The 16,697-nt window shown below is 33.3% G+C and overlaps 1 protein-coding gene and 1 long non-coding RNA gene across 5 annotated transcripts in view; one reads left to right on the top strand and one right to left on the bottom strand.

Moving 5' to 3' along the window:
* The window catches only part of nonA (no on or off transient A), a 56,983-nt gene that overhangs the window by 28,196 nt on the left and 12,090 nt on the right, over positions 1-16,697 (bottom strand). The window lies entirely within an intron of this gene.
* Positions 9,205-10,635, top strand: LOC138925592 (uncharacterized). Its single transcript, XR_011441836.1, has 3 exons — positions 9,205-10,230; positions 10,275-10,399; positions 10,461-10,635. It is a non-coding gene; the product is annotated as an uncharacterized lncRNA (long non-coding RNA).

Genomic DNA, 16,697 nt, shown 5'->3' with positions numbered 1-16,697 from the left:
GTAGCTAATACATTGTAAGAGAAGGATCGCACATATTGGGCGAAACAATGAAATTGGGATAGGGAGCTTATTCTGCGCATTCTGTAGTTTAATCAGGTAGTTTCAAAATTCTTCTTTAATATCAGTGGCTTTAAAGATTTCTGTGCTTTTATTAACTGCTTTGATTTTCTTTTCCCTAGACCACATTTATTTTATGGTGCACAATAGACTTTTGTATGAATGCATCCAAAACGACAAATGAATCACTTATTCTAAAAGTGGACACACTCTTTTTGCAGCACAGTTGTATTTTCGTTTCAAATGTATTTATTATAAAATAAAGAATTTGGAAATGAATTATATTTTAATTAAAACTAATTATAATAATTATTTTGTTATTAAAGAATCTATATTTAAATTATTAATAACCAGTAGTGGCAATCTTCGAACGTTATTCGCAAACTAAATTTTTGTCAACAGAAAATGCCTTTCCAATGCTACACTGCTTTCCAATGCTATACTGCTTGCGGGAGCTTCTATCTGCATTTAATTTGGAAAACGGTCTTTATTTATTGATCACCACTGCAATATGTTTTTTTGCGTTATTTTTTGCATAGTAAATTTTTTTTTGTAATTTAAAATTTTTTGTTTTTTTAATTTGTAAACACCCTAGACATAAAAAAATATGTAACTTTAACTTTCACTTGTACACGTCAAATAGTTGTACACGTCAACACACAAGCTGTACAGCGTGTTGAAAAAGACATAAATCTAGTACTCACTAACGAAAAGTACAACGATATACTGTACTTACTCGAAGTGAGTACACTGAAAATGTTGTGCTATCATATTCCGACCTAAAGAGTATACTGTACAGTAAAGAATGAATGCAGTGTTTGAGTACATGAGTACATTCATGCAGAAGTCTAGTGCACAACATCGATGAAAACATCTCCGATTCTTTGAAAACATCGATATGCCTATTGATGTTTCTGCACCTCTAGCATACCGCGATAACGAACCGGACAGATAAAACTGCATAAGATTTAAACAAGCCAACCAAATTTCAACTTTTCTGAATGATTTTTCCCAGAAATCTTTTTTATTATAAATCCTTCACTTATACACAGACCTATATGCTATATCCATATGCGCTATAACTTCTTAAAAAATAATGAAAAAGTGAGTAAGACGAAACTGAAACGTGTATTGATTGCTACATTTCATCTGAAAACTATTAAAAAAAAAAAAAAACAAGAAAGGAAAGCTAACTTCGGGCGGAGTCGAAGTTGATATACCCTTGCAGTTTAAACCGGATATATACTTTACTTTCCTATATCGCAAACATTTCATATAGTTGGCCGATCCTTATGAGAAGATCATAATAAAACCAAACCATTACAATAAAAAATCTAAAAAAAAAGCCCCAAAAAAGTTGGTATTTTTACCATAAACCATTTCCATGTAATTTGGGTAATTCATATGTGGCGACAGATTTGGAATATCTTTAAAAATAATGATAATTTTTAAATGTTTAAAATGTTTACGAAATGTTAACCTATTAAGCAATAAAATTTAGTAATTTTAATTAATTAAAATATTTAATTTTTTTAAATTAAATTTATATTTATTTATTTATTTTTTTTAAAGATGCATTTTTACAAAATAAATTAGTTTTAATTGTCCTAGTCTGAATCTAAATTTTTTTTCTTAGTCAGAATTCGAATTTTCTTCTTGAGCATTGTAGTCAGAAGAAGATTTTGGCCATCAATCTTAAAGGAAACTGCCTTGCTGGAGTTATTGGCCGAACTTTTGGAAAAGCTTGCAATTATTGGATCTGACGATACTAAAAATAAATGCAAAACATCCTCCATTGTGTTTTGGCGAGAGTTTTAACGCGTATGGCTTAAGCGAAAATTTCTTAAATCTTTGTTTCGGGCTTCTTAGGCTTCTTCTGACATAATTCCGTTCGGAAATGGTACATTTTTTATAATATCCGCCCCGTGAATCTATAAAGTGTTAGAAAGTGCTTTAGAAAGTTTTGCAAAAACTTTTAATGGTATATTCTATAAATGTCAAGTCCATCTCGGAACATTTTTATTTATCAACTATATCACTAAAAATGTGATCAAACACTGCAGAACTCTTCTTTGTGGCGTACTGAAAAAAGTGCTTGTTTACAGAAAAATATAGCTAAATTGAACGTTGGGGCAGCTGAACATGGATAATTTGTACACTAGACGAACCATAGATTACCACAAATATACGCTTTTTGCGGGCCGAGGCGACCTTCACAAAGTTTTCCTCTACAGAAATTGAAATTTGTTATAAAACAAGAAAGGAAAGCCGATCTTTATGAGAATATGATAATATACCCCAATTTATAGTAATACAATATTTAAAACAAGTCCCAAACTTCTTTCTATAAAAATAACAAAGTTGGTATTTCTACCAAAAACCATTTTCGATCGTTCAGTTATATGGCAGCTATAAGATATAGTCGGCCGATCGTTATGAAACGATCGCGAACTAGTCTCTCAATTTTAAAGCTATCGTCTTGAAACTTTGCACACACCCTTCTTTCCTTTGCACGCAGTATATAAGTCGGAACGGCCCGGATCGGCCGACTATATCCTATAGCTGCCATATAACTGATTGATCGGAAATGGTATAACTTTGGTGTTTTTAGAGTTAGAGAGTTCAAATTTGACACGAGAGCTATTTTGGCAAAACATTACGTCATGCCAAATTTCATAAGGATCGGCCGACTATATCCTATAGCTGCCATATAACTGAACGATCGGAAATGACCCAACTTTCGTGTTTTTGAAGATAGAAAGCTGGAATTTAATACAGATTCTATTTTTAGTCAGTTGATCCAACCTACCAAATTTCATTAGGATCGGCCGACTATATCCCATAGCTGCCATATAACTGAACGATCGGAAATGGTATTTGGTAGAAATATCAACTTTCGTATTTTTGAAGATAGAAGTTTGGGACTTTTTTTAGATTTTGTATTGTAATAAATTGGATTATATATTCCTATTCCCATAAGGATCGGCCAACTATATCCGATGTTTGCGATATATATCCGGTTTTAACTGCAAGGGTATATAAACTTCGGTTCCGCCCGAAGTTAGCTTTCCTTTCTTGTTTTTTTTTAAAGATGTTCAATTATTTGACTATCGGTAGGAAACAAAATTTTGATGAATTTTAACAGTTGAAAATTTGCTTAAGGATTTAGTCTCATGTGTGAGGTTGAAAAAATCGATTTTTTTTTTTCAAATATTTCGATAGTATTGTTTATTAAGAATGTACTGTTAAAGTTTCAAATAAAAATATCAAATAATGACAGAGATACGGCCCATAATCGAGAGCGCGCCTACACCGAATAGTATGAGTTTCTCGGTAGCGTCTAAACTTTAAACGCGTTTTTCTTGGAACGACATTTTTGTGTGCGGCGCAGGTGATTCACAAAATTCTATGGTACCGATCTAGCTGAAATTTGGATATGTTGTTCTAAAAAGTAACACCTCTGTCCCGTACTAGAATCATTTATTTTTAACGATTAGTTTTTTTTTTATCATTAATTTAAGATAAATTTTTTAAATTAACAAAAAATTTATTTTTTGTGTGTTCGCCATTTTGTTGTTTGTTGATGAAAATATTTCATTCTAGTACGGGACACAGCCATAAGCTTACAAAACAATAATCTATTCTAATTTTTTGTTTCGGATGACTCTAGCATTCGAAATCACCTGCGCCAGGGACCTACCTTTTTTTTTTTATATGCATACTTTGGCATGCTATAAAGGGTATTAAACTACACAAGAATAAATTAAACAAAATATTATGCTTATATGATGCTTATAAAAACATATGTGAAAATTGAAACGATCGCATTATTTTTTATTACAAAAAAAATTGTTTGAAATAACCTCTAAAAAGTAGGCCGGAACATGAGACTACATCCTTAATCTGATGCTAGAATAGCCAAATCGGCCACTGTGGGACGGACGGGCGGACATGGTTATATCGACTCAAAAATATATATACCTTATAGCGTCAGAGATGATTCCTTTTTTATGTTACATATATTCACACGACTACAATATACCCTTGTACTGTATGATCTTCGTGATCTCGATGGGTTGGGTATGATTCAAACTGGAAATGACTTTGACTTTAGTCAGGAGCTCTCCACTAGCGATAGGGTTGAATGTGTGTGCGGGAGCCGTATCCAGTCGTCAAAGACGTTGATTTGTAGATGCCGAGGGGTGTTAGAGTTTGCCGCGTTTTCGCCCACCGCCGGTGTGACCAGTTCCCGAGCTTCATGATAGAACTGTACTGTAGAACCTGACCAGACTTGTGACTTAAACACTTTTTATACCCGGTGCTCGTAGAGTAAAAGGGCATGAAAGTCTGTTGTGTTTAACGTGGGCACCAGCTCACGGTGAGTCAATCTCACGGCCTCCTTGGGAATGGGATATGAAACGATGTGTCAATCATCATAAGCATGGTGGATAAGACTGTAATACCTTATGACTTGGTTTCGGCCGTTTCATATAGCTATTCCAAGTAGCTATGCTATATTCTACCCGGGCCACCAACGCGTGACTATTCTGGAGTCAAAATTGGAAGTGTCCTTGTTGGCACGGCGCCATGCCCAAGGGGCCCACGAGATTGAGCCATCAAGGCTGGTGCTCACGTTAAACGCTTAAACAGTGTTTCAGTCACAGAGAAAAAAAATTTTTAACATTTTATGTTTTGTTCCTATAAAAATATTGTTATTTTTTATTTCATAATATAACAGTGATTTCTTCAAAAAATAATATTTGAGAAAATGCAAATGGTTTTCATCTTTACAGGTTTTTATCTTTCGAGATGTTTTGAATGGATAATCATCTCATAGATAACCTACTTAGAGGTCTTTCTAGACTGGGAGCCGTACAACTCCATTTTTTGGTCCAAACCGTCGAACCTCTCCGAAAATTACGTGTTTGTTGTCAAACTAGCTCCGAAAAATACGAAAAAAAATCGTTCAACTGTTATTTGCAAGCACTGGTAAAAACTGAACATATAAAGTTAAATATATATTTATCACTAAACGTTTTTTTCCCCGAGTCCGTTTTCGAAAATTTGGAGAGATTTTTATCATTTGTTGATTTATATCACAAGTAAGTCCGTTTTGAGCATTGTACGACATTAATACCCTTGGAAGATGAAATTTCTTTTAACAAAAATTTATTATTATTATTATTCAAAAAACCACCCAATTCCATTTTATAATTATACCATCTTTATATTTTACTCAAAGTCATATTTTTCTTACATATTCCATTCACTTGTTGGAAGGTTCCTGTTGTAGGATATATCATTCAGTTATGTATGATAACGGTATTGAACGGAAGTTGCACGAAAATTATTATTATTGTGAATAACTTAAAATGTTTATCAACAAGAATAATAACAAATCGTGAGATATTTCTACTCACCCGGTAAGCTGTAAGTAATTTTTGCCAAAATAACCCTAATTATCCTTTTAATTTGATACATATTTGTAATGCCAAGATATAATTACAAAAAACATTTAAGTGGTTTTATTATTTTAAGTGGAAAATTAAATTATAGGAAATTATATGTAATATGTACTAGATGTAAAAAAAAAAATGGAATTCCCCCTCATTATTCGTAACATTTTACTCGAAGAGATACATACATACATACCTACGTAATTGTAAGAATGTATGTAAAAGGCAAAAGGAATCATCTCCGACCCATAAAGTAGGGTTAGTTTTCAATTTAAAATTCGTGGGCTTAAGATGGCGGGATAGTTCTTATTTTCATATCGTAGCAGGACTGTTGATGATATCTGGCGGTAATTTCATGTCAATGTCAGTATCAATACTATATTTACGCTTGTGTTTACCAAACGATCAAGTGCATTTGTCGATTTTTACAATGTCCGATTAAATTGAGCAGAGAAGTGCCATTAAATTTTGTTTGCGGAATGAAATTTCGGCTGCGGAAATGTTGAGGATGTTGCGAAAGACCCTTGGTGATTCTACCATGTCCCATAAAAATGTTTATAAGTGGTACAAGGATTTCAAAGAGGGTCGGGAACGTGTTGATGACTTGGAGCGCTCCGGACGACCATCGACGTCAACAGATGACCAACACGTCAATGAAGTGAAGGAATTAGTGCTCAAAAATCGTCGGTTGACTGTTAGAGACCTTACTGATATGATCGGAATATCACAAGGATCTGTGAAAAGCATTTTGAAAGACCATTTGAAAAAAGTTAAAAGGCTACGAAAAGTTAAATCTCGTTTGGTACCGAAAACGTGACCATTCTTCGCGACAATTTCGCCAAGAATTCGACGCATACCGTTCCGCAACCACCGTTTTCTCCTGTGGCTCGTGTGAATTCTGGCTATTCCCAAAACTCAAGGGAATCGACGAGGGCGCTCATGGCTATACCGAAAAGGTTCTGTTTCGAGGATTTGAAAAAAATAAAACATTGGCATAAGTGAATTTTATCGGAAGGGGATTACTTTGAAGGGGATAAAATTGATCAAACGGTGCTTTAAACGGTGCAGTACTGTTTTTAAAGACGAATCGCTTGCTATTTTGCTATTAAAAATATAAAAATTAAGGAAATAAAGAAAAATTGAATAATTTTCTACCTTAACCCGGAGACAAACAATGAGAGCACAGAATTCACTGAGCGAAAAAAACGTATTTTTTTATTTCATTTTTCGTTAATTCAAAAGTTGGAATGGGCACTAAAATAGTGTATTTTGTTTTAAAGAAAGCTTTGCTAGCCAGAGTTTTAAAAAAAATAAAAAGCTACGCTTCTCTATCTATATTTTATATGGACAAAACTTTTTCCAACCCAATTTCTGAGAAAATTTTTCTCAGTGGAAACATTTTGATTTTTAATTTGTGCTGTCAAATGAATCAAAATGAGAGCAAATGAGAGAGTTCTAAAAAATATTTTGAGAGTGCTCATACTGTCAGTGTGCCGGCAGCGCTGCGGCAGAATTTCCTACCTTATACCACTAACCATACAGCATATGCTGTATGGTTAGTGCTTATACTCGCGTGCTATGTAAAATAAGAGTTTGCCCACCACTGTTTTAAACTGTTATTATTATTTTCTTTGTGTTTTTCGAATTAATTTCGTACAAGTAAACTCCAGAGCCATATTCTTGATCAACAGCAGAGTCTGAATGCCGAAAAAAACAGTGGTTCGTATAGTCAAAGGTTATAAAGTACATAGATGGGACATCAGGGCCCAAAACGGTCAACTTTTTTCGCCGAGATTCTTCGTGAGGGGGGAACGCACATGCAAACGATTCTATTTTTAGAACTCTTTACATTTATGTACATACATGCTTTGTATGTATATGTCACTGCTTGGACGACGGCGTAAAAATGTTTGGGCTTCCAAATTTCAATTTCTCGTTTATGTCTTAATTATGTTATCTTTAATTGTAGTTATAAAAAACAAGAAAGGAAAGCTAACTTCGGGCGGAGCCGAAGTTTATATACCCTTGCAGTTAAAACCGGATATATATCGCAAACATCGGATATAGTTGGCCGATCCTTATGGCAATAGGAATATATAATCCAATTTTTTACAATACAAAATCTAAAAAAAGTCCCAAACTTCTATCTTCAAAAATACGAAAGTTGATATTTCTACCAAGTACCATTTCCGATCGTTCAGTTATATGGCAGCTATAGGATATAGTCGGCCGATCCTAATGAAATTTGGTAGGTCGGATCAACTGACCAAATTTATAATCTGTACCAAGTTCCAGCTTTCTATCTTCAAAGACACGAGTTGGGTCAAAGTTGGGTCATTTCCGATCGTTTAGTTATATGGTAGCTATAGGATATAGTCGGCCGATCCTTACGAAATTTAGCATGTCGTATTATTTTGCCAAAAATAGCTCTCACCTAAAATTTGAACTCTCTAACTTTAAAAACACCAAAGTTATACCATTTCCGATCAATCAGTTATATGGCAGCTATAGGATATAGTCGGCCGATCCGGGCCGTTCCGACTTATATACTGCGTGCAAAGGAAAGAAGGGTGTGTGCAAAGTTTCAAGACGATAGCTTTAAAACTGAGAGACTAGTTTGCGTAGAAACAGACAGACAGACGGACAGACAGACGGACAGACGGACATGCTCATATCAACTCAGGAGGTGATCCTGATCAAGAATATATATACTTTATAGGGTCGGAGATGTCTCCTTCACTGCGTTGCACACTTTTGACCAAAATTATAATACCCTCTGCAAGGGTATAAAAATTTAAGTTATGTCCGGTAAATAAAATTTTAAGGGAGTCCGTCCGCCATTTTGTCATCCGTGTCCGTTACTATTTTCCCCATTTCTCATAATAAAATGAATAACATAATTATTTTTTTTTTAATTATAAAAATAGAATGAAATTAAAAATAATAATAATAATAATAAAGAAAATATAAAAAAAAGTAATAATAAAAAATATAAAAGGTAAATAAAAAAAAAAAATAAAAATATAAAAATAATCATAAGCCTAAAAATCATTTTTGAAATATTCAAACAACCTCCACTTATGAAATCGATTCCTGGACCTCACCGGTAAAGGAACGCGGGCTTTTTATCTAGGCTACCCTTTTAGTTGATTTAAGGATACTTAATGTTGGTATTAAAGCAGTGGTCAGCACGGCCCTATCCTGCGGGCATAGGAAATTTCTCTGCCTGAGCTCTGCCACACACACACACAGTATAAATGTGTAAAACGTCATGCTCACAGCCTAATTTCTGCTATTCGTTAAAAATATTAATGCGTTAAAATCATATCAATGTATTGGGTTCCGACCACTATTAAAGTAAACGCAAGAATCCATAGTAAAATCCAAGCTGAAGAGTAAAGATAGTAGAAGATATTTCTGATCTCTTTGCTTTCACACTGGTTCGATGTGAACGTTTCAAACTTTCATCGTTCCAAAGATGTTACGTTCTAAAAATAGAATTATTTATTTCCCTCTCTCATCTGCCAGCCGTTTATCGAGGAACCCGCTCAAATGTTTTCATTTTTGTTTTCCGCATTTTTACAGCGGGTTCCACTACGAACAGAGGCAATCAATGTTAAGGTGATTTTAAAATTTTTTATTTTTCTTGATTGGATTATAAATTTTGAACAACAAAAAATTACCGAAACAACCGAAACAAAAAATTATAAAAGATTATTCTTTTGTAAGCTTATGGCTCTGTCCCGTACTAGAATAAAATATTTTCAATAAACAAAAAAATAACGAACTCACAAAAAAAAAAATTTTTTTAAATTAAAAAATTTCATTTTAAATTAATGATAAATAAAAAACTAATCATTAAAAATAAATGATTCTAGTACTAGTGTTACTTTTTAGAACAACATGTCCAAATTTCAGCTAGATCGGTATCATAGAATTTTGTGAATCACCTGCGCCGCACACAAAAATGTCGTTCCGAGAAAAACGCGTTTTAAGTTTGGACGCTACCGAGTATCTCATACTATTCGGTGTAGGCGCGCTCTCGATTATGGGCCGTATCTCTGTCATTATTTGATATTATTATTTGAAACTTCAACAGAACATTCTCAATAAACAGTACTTTCGAAACATGTGATAAAAAAAATCGATTTTTTCAACGTCACACATGACTACATCAGTGGTCGGCACCCCAATACATTGATATGATTTTACCGCATTAGTGTTAGTAACGAATAGCCCAGCAGTTCGGCTGGTGGCAATAGTTCTTTTTGGGTATGGATTTGTGGGTACCCATATCGCTTGGTATAGCGGCTTGGGTATTCTCTGCTTCATGTTTTTTCTATAACACTGCGAGTATATACTTTGGTACTCCCTTTGGATACGACGGTCGGACCACCACAAAGCGCAAACGAAAATTTTCTTTTAAAGGAAATGACCACTTAGAAAGTGGACATGCAGTAAATTGTTATTTTTTTGTTGCTAGAATGAGTTAAACAGATGCGAGTATATACTTTGGTACTCCTTTTGGGTACGACGGTCGGACCACCACAAAGCGCAAACGAAAATCTTCTCTTTTTTTGATTTTTGCTTCAGTATAACTTGAGCATATTTGGTGACGCGACGTGAAAGTGTGGTAAATAATAAATAAATAATAAAAACACTAAATAAATATTAAAAACAGTGACAGTGAAACAGTGATAAAAAAAGGATAAAAAAGGTAATAAATTATGGTTTGCATAAGAGATAAGAATTTATTTTCAGGCGTCAATTATAAGGCATTTGTTGCAGCCCTGGTGAAGTTGCCAGAAATTTCAAAAATATACTAAGCGATTCCTTTATGATAAAGTCATTAAAAACAGCGCGAAATGTATATTTAGCACTACTTGGTAAGAATTAAAAAAAAATATTGGTTTTAATTTTAATAATGATTTTTTTTTATAATATTAGATGTAATTACTGCTGATGGCGGCAATGGAAATATGCCTCAAACAACAACAACAACAGCAACAACAACACATAATTTTTGCACACGTAACACATAAGTATTTTTAAGCCAAATAAAATGGTGTAATTCTGTGAATTTATGATATGTAAAATAATTTTAAAAATTTTTAAAAATGAATTAAATGTATTTCTATTATATTAAATAATTTTATATACATTAAAAAACAAAAATTTATAAGAAAAAAAATCTTTTTCTGGGTATGTAAATCGATGTCCCTTGGTAGATACCCAAGTGGCTATACTGTATAGAGTACTCAATTCCGTACCTAAATCGATGTCCCTTAGTAGTATGTATTTACTCTTTTTGGGTACCCCAATTCCATACTCATTGGTATACGAAGAGGTGACGATTGTACACTGTCTATGACATGCCTTAGTTAAATTCGCCTCTGAAATACATGTCTTAGGTATTGACTGGTGGGTACTCGTCTACCCTAGGGGCATAGTGAATTCGACACCCATGCACTAGTGCGGCGAACTGCTGCACAGTGGTTGCTCTCATAGGCCAAAAATAAAAAAATTGATAACGACAAAAATAATTGAAAAGTAAACAAATCGCCTCTAAAATGTCCAAGCTTCTACATGACAAACCAGATTTGTCTAAAAATCTAACTGGATTTTCTAAAAAATGATTTGAAGATGCTCATTTGTAAAGCGCGGCTGCGCGCATCACGAATATTTCACAACTAAACCGCACTTTGAAGTGGTCAGATCATTATTTACGTGTTCAAATTCAAATTATTTGTAATGGATTTTGAAGTTGAAGGTATTTTCTATAAAATGAGATACAATTTGATATATTAATAATAATTATTGTTATTATTATCATACTATGAACTAATGCATGTTTTTTTCCTATATTTTGAACGTATTTTTCATGTTTAGCTGAAGTTTTAGTAGTGATCCCACAAAATTCTACAATTCGTTTATATACCAATGTGTTTGTCGGTCTCCAAGGGTAACAAATGTGCAAGAATTTTTTGCCAAAATTTGCCTATGTGTCTAATATCGTAAAAATACTAACACCATCTTAACATGAAAGTTGGGTAATTTCCGTTTTTTCAATTATATATCAGCTATAGGATATAGTCGGCTGATCCTTATGAAATTTGGCATGTTGAATTATTTTCCCAAAAATAGCATTCGTACCAAATCAGAATTCTCTAGCTTTAAAAACACCGAAGTTATAACATTCCCGATCAATCAGTTATATGGCAGCTATAAGATATAGTCGGCTGATCCTTATGAAATTTGGTAGGTCGTGTTATTTTGTCAAATATAGCATTCTTACAAAAACTCTCTAACTGTAAACTCTCTCTAACTGTAAAAACACCCAAGTTATAGCATTTTCGATCAATCAGTTATATGGCAGCTATATGATATAGTTGCCCGATCTGGCTGATTTTAACATATTATTTTAGAACAAAAATATAAATATTTTGTGCCAAGTTTCCAGTCCCTACCTCAACTAGAAGTATTTTTGGCCGCTCTCTTCATACAAGCCGGACCACTGTGTGCTAGGAGCAGAAAGTAGGCTTTGAGCATGACGTTTCACACATCTATACTGTGTGTGTGTGGCAGAGCTCGGGCAGAGAATTTCCTATGCCCCCGAGATAGGGCCATGCCGACCTCTGGACTACATCCTTAAAATAAACAAAAAAGCCTTGATATACCCTTGCAGTTAAAATCGGATATATATCGCAAACATCGGATATTGGCAGATTCTTATGATTACATCATAATAAAACCAATTAATTAAAATAAAAAATATAAAAAAAAGTACCAAGCTTCTGTCTTCAAAAATACGAAAGTTCATATTTCTACCAAATACCATTTGCGATCGTTCAGTTATATGGCAGCTATAGGATATAGTTAGCCGATCGTTATAAAATTTGGTATGTCGGATTAACTGACCAAAAATATAATCTGTACCAAGTTCCAGCATTCTAACTTAAAAAACACGAAAGTTTGGTCATTTCCGATCGTTCTGTTATATGGCAGCTTTAGGATACAGTCGGCCGATCCTTATCCGTTCCGACTTATATACTGCGTGCAAAGGAAAGAAGGGTGGGTACAAAGTTTCAAGACGCTAGATTTAAAAGTGAGAGACTAGTTTGCGTAGAAACAGACAGACGGATAGACAGACAGACGGACAAACGGACATGCTCATATCAACTTAGGATGTGATCCTGATCAAGAATATATATACTTTATAGGGTCGGAGATGTCTCCTTCACTGCGTTGCACACTTTTGGACAAAATTATAATACCCTCTGCAAGGGTATAAATGTATTATATACATATTTCATATGTATGTATATTTGTTTGATTATCAAAATACAAGTACAGTTTATATGGTGGAAGGAAATGTCTTCTCACTGCATCACTTCATGGATTAGTTGACTAAAAATGAAATCTGTAGATAGGCCAACCTCATGCGACTGATTCATTCTTCTCAGTAGCTGGAGTAATAGATGTCCTTTAAATTAATGTATATGTACGTTGTCAGCCAGATAGAAAACACATTACTAAAATGATCAACATGTCTGTTTACATTTTTAGTTTATTTTTTAGCATTTTTAGCAGAAAATAAATTTGTAATATCATCTATCAAGCTATTTGGAGTTAAATGGGTGGAGATTACAACAGGAAATCTCCAAAGCCGTCTTGAAAAAATTTGTTATTTGTGGTGTACAGCAGAACTCACCACAGAACCACAGAACCGAATAAAATATGAAAATGCATTTGTTCAACAAAAAGGTTTTAAAAGTAGTTATTTTGAATTTTTTTTTAACTTGGATAACCCCAAAATAAACTGGGTAATTTGTTTTGGTACAATTAACAAAATTAAAAAAATAAACAAAAACTCAAAACCTGTGGAATTTGTTAAATAAGTTTCGTGTTACATTTCTTGTAATTAAGTGCACCAACTTCCAAAATTACACTTTTCAGCGTTCAAAGTTATAGGAATCGTCATCGATGGGCATTCGTTCAACTCCTCATAACTTCATTAATTTTGCTCGGATCGATTTAAAATTTTAATACATTATTTTTGATATTTTAAGAGAAAAACATGTATTGTGCACACATAAATAGATAAATGAATTTAGTTCCGAACAATTTTTACCTCATTTTTAATTATTTCTACCTAAATCCTAATTTAAATTTTTATTTGGATGTTTTCCCAAAAGCAAGGACTCGCAATAAATGTAGATAGTCTCAAATGGCATTAATTTTAAAATATAAAGCTGCAAAAATAATGAAATGGTAATGATGTATTTAGCATCCTATAAAAAAAAAAATGTATATGTTGAGAGCACCACGCGGAGAACGGCTAGGCACTTTTTATCAACTTAACTTGGTTTTACTTTTAACACCTAGTAATATGATTAATTTTTCGCAGAATACTTATACATTTTTTTAAGATATTTTATTTCTTACAATAATTAAAATAACAAGAAAGGAAAGCTAACTTCGGGCGGAGCCGAAGTTTATATACCCTTGCAGTTAAAACCGGATATATATCGCAAACATTGGATATAGTTGGCATATCCTTATGATTACATCATAATAAAACCAATTTACTAAAATACAAAATCTAAAATAAGTCCGAAACTTCTATCTTCAAAAATACGAAAGTTGATATTTCTACCAAGTACCATTTCCGATCGTTCAGTTATATGGCAGCTATAGTCGATATAGTCGACCGATCCTAATGAAATTTGGTAGGTCGGATCAACTGGCCAATAATAGAATCTGTATTAAGTTTCAGCTTTCTATCTTCAAAAACACGAAAGTTAGGTCATTTCCGATCGTTCAGTTATATGGCAGCTATAAGATATAGTCGGCCGATCCTTATGAAATTTGGCATGTCACAATAATTTGCCAAAAATAGCTCTCATGTCAAATTTGAACTCTCTAACTCTAAAAACACCAAAGTTATACCATTTCCGATCAATCAGTTATATGGCAGCTTATATACTTATATACTGCGTGCAAAGGAAAGAAGGGTGTGTGCAAAGTTTCAAGACGATAGCTTCAAAACTGAGAGACTAGTTCGCGTAGAAACGGACAGACAGACAGACAGACAGACGGACAGACGGACAGACGGACATGCTCATATCAACTCAGGAGGTGATCCTGATCAAGAATATATATACTTTATAGGGTCGGAGATGTCTCCTTCACTGCGTTGCACACTTTTGGACAAAATTATAATACCCTCTGCAAGGGTATAAAAAGGCAACTGGCTGAGAGTTGTTAAATATACGAGTAATTAAAACATTTTATAAAGGTTATAAATTTCATGGAATTTTAAACCAGAGCCAATAGGTTTATTCCAACTTTAAACTTATAATTATATTTTAAATATTGGATATAGTTGGCCGATCTTTATGAGAACTTTTTAAAAATTTTTAAAAAGTCTCAAACTTCTATTTTCAAAAATACCAAAGATGGGTCATTATTAAGGGGTTATATATCTTTTTTTTTTTTTTAAAACGAAAAATTTTGTTTTGCTGAATCCTATGGTATAGAGAAAATTTTCATAGAGATCCGAATAATAGTTCGATAGGAATACAGCGTTTTGAGGCGCGGTTCGTCATGGCTGCGGACAGCGTCAAGCAACTTTGAATGCGATTATCTCAAAGTCGTGTTTTTCCAATAGTGCCTTCGCTGTGACCACGATTGCACAAGAAATATTTGATCGATCTTCTTAATTTTTTTTTTAATAATTCGTAATGATTGCGCCGAGTTCGTGAATGATTCAGTTTTTCTGCGCCAATTTTGATTTCGCAGATCAGAATTTTTTAATAAAATTTTTAGAATTCGAAAAATCAACTTTTTGGAAAAATTGTTACTGTATGCAGAAAAAACCAAATATTCTTGAAAATAATCGTTAACGAACTGGAAATAATACAATACTAATAAAAAATTTTTGGTTTTTTGATTTCGGTTGACCTGCTGCACTTCCATCGTGGTCACCGCAATTCGCTATAAAAAAAAGGGTTCCGGGAGAATGGCCATAACTTCGTAAACTATTTATATTTTTTCAAGAACAAACGCTTGTTTTTTCGATAAAAACATGTACTATCAATAAATAATAGCTTCAGTGTCATAAAATAATTGCTACACACTTGAAAAAAATCAAAGTTCCCTCAATTTTGTCGCTCAAAAAGGTATATAACCCCTTAACTGATCGTTCAGTTATATGGTCGCTACCAGATATAGTCGGGCAAAAACAAAAAAGTCGACAGCTTCAAGTCGATAACTTTAAAATTAAGAATCTTGTTCGCGTAGAAATAGATAGATTTGAAACATGAAACATGATTATATTATATCTAATCATGAAACATGATTAGATTATGATTATGATACTTATCGGTTTCATTGTTTATAAATAGAGTTTAGGAATAATTTAAACGTAAGAGAGTATTATTGTTATATTGTTAGCTCCCATTTTAATAATCCTTTAAGGTTGCAGTGCGCAGACATGCCAGATTTATAGGTAGGAAGGGCAAAACAAACGAAAATTGACCTTTATTTTGAGTTTGTGAGGGATTTCTCGTACATTTTTCTTCAGATTGTTAAGGGAAGGGTAAGGTCAAATCATGCGAAAAAAGCCATGTTTTTGTGATTTTTTTCCTGACGACACAGTTAAAATTTATTTATTCAACCAACGGTATATTAAAGTATGACATTAGAAGAATGTTTTATCAAATTTTTACAAAAAAATATTTAAAAATATGGCAATGGTAGCAATTGTCCGGACGTGTCGCCAAAAAAAGTTGAATTGCGGTGCCCCTCATAACTCGGTGCTGGATCATTTGTAATTAAAAAAATGAAAATTCATTCGTTAGATAATAGTTCGCCCCAGGTAACGCTGTAAAGGTTTTTTGAAAATTGCAATTTTTTAATTTTTTCGAAGACTTTGAAGTGAAAAACTCAATATTTTGGGAAAAAATCGGTTAATTTGTCATTGCGAAATCAAAATTATGAACAAAAAAAAAAAAACTCGACAGCGTTACCTCGTAAAATATGTACAGAAATAGTGTTTAAAATTTCAAAAGGATCGGTGCAGTAGTTTTGAAGTTATGAGGGGCACCGACTTTGAAAACGTGAGTTGTGGGAAAAACGCTTTAAAGTTTTAAACACAAAACAAATCCAGTGTAAAACGTTTAC

Source organism: Drosophila bipectinata, chromosome XR (genome assembly GCF_030179905.1).
Source record: "Drosophila bipectinata strain 14024-0381.07 chromosome XR, DbipHiC1v2, whole genome shotgun sequence".
Taxonomy (NCBI): Eukaryota; Metazoa; Arthropoda; class Insecta; order Diptera; family Drosophilidae; genus Drosophila; species Drosophila bipectinata.
The sequence above is the reverse complement of the archived record's forward strand: the minus strand, read 5'-3'. Positions and strand labels throughout refer to the sequence as shown.